The sequence below is a fragment of the Arachis ipaensis genome, chromosome B03 (assembly GCF_000816755.2).
Source record: "Arachis ipaensis cultivar K30076 chromosome B03, Araip1.1, whole genome shotgun sequence".
NCBI classification, from domain to species: domain Eukaryota; kingdom Viridiplantae; phylum Streptophyta; class Magnoliopsida; order Fabales; family Fabaceae; genus Arachis; species Arachis ipaensis.
Window position 1 is genome coordinate 93,132,514 of NC_029787.2, and position 1,305 is coordinate 93,133,818.

Here is a 1,305-nt window from a genome sequence, read left to right on the forward strand (position 1 = left end):
CAACAAATGGGGTGGCTCATTGGATTGGCGGCGGCAACAACCTCTTTTTCTGTCGGCAACGTTCTTCTTCCTCTGTTTCTCTTCTCTCTCGACTGTATATGTTTTTGTGTGTGTGGTGTGAGCTTTGGGAAGGCGGGTAGTGGCTGCCGAGAAGGAAAGGAAGGGTGAGGGAGTGTGTTTGTGTATAATTAAAGTTAGGATTTTGATTTAAAAAAAAGAGCGAAAATAAATTGATAATTTCTAATAAAAATAAGGATAAATGATAATTAAAAATCAGTTTTAATCCAATAAAATTATTTTAAAAAAATATTATTTATTCATCAATTTATAAATTATTTTTAAATAAATATTTAAATTTTAAAATTAAAAATAATTAAATAAATTTTTGTTTTAAATTATAAATAAATATCGTAATCTAATTTTTAAAAATTCCAGGTGAGCGAAAGTTTCTTCGTCACCTTCTCCTTGGACCACGAATCCATAAAGGGAAAGCGAATTGCCCCTTCAACCAAACAGTATCTGTTTACGCCTCGTTGTCGTTGGAGTGCCAAACTTGTCATGCTGCTTCTCTTTGATGCAATGTGAATTATTAGCATTTAATTGTTGTTATTACAACCGGTATAACAGATTAACAGACAGTTTATTTAGCCTGACCTCGTAAGGAAGCTATTTTTGCAAGGAATAACAAGGAACCTTGCAATTGACATTTGACAAAGATCAAAAGTACCAGTATCAAATCCCCTTTCCATTAAAAATTACACTATTAGTAGAAATTGATCCCTATTTTTTAATTGAATTCTTTTTCTTCCCACAAGTGGGATATAAAAAGTTAATGTAAAAGAAAAGCAAGCAACCGAACTAACCAAAGAGACCATTAAGGCATTAACTGAGTTCCTGTAGATGAGAAGGATCATCACCTTGGAGACATCAGATTCCTATCGCGTGGAGTCCTACCGTTCTGGTAAATGATTGACCTAACTACTAAAGTCACTTAATTACCCCTGTTTTCCTTAAACTAACAAAAGCAAGCATTATCGTCCTAGTCTTCCTGAGATGTGGCATTATTTCACACTCAAAAAGTGGATTGGTGACTAACACCAAACTTAATTTAAGAGTTAAAAAAGAAAAATTAGCTCAAAAGTAAGAGTACTCGTCATCTAAAATAATCTGTTGTCAACTGAATTATTGATGGATTACAACTGAGCTATTAGAGTTATAATAGCCGGATCAATTTTTTTTTTAATTTTCAATATATTTTACAAAACAAACTTCTTAATAATTTTTAGTCAATTTTTTATAATACTT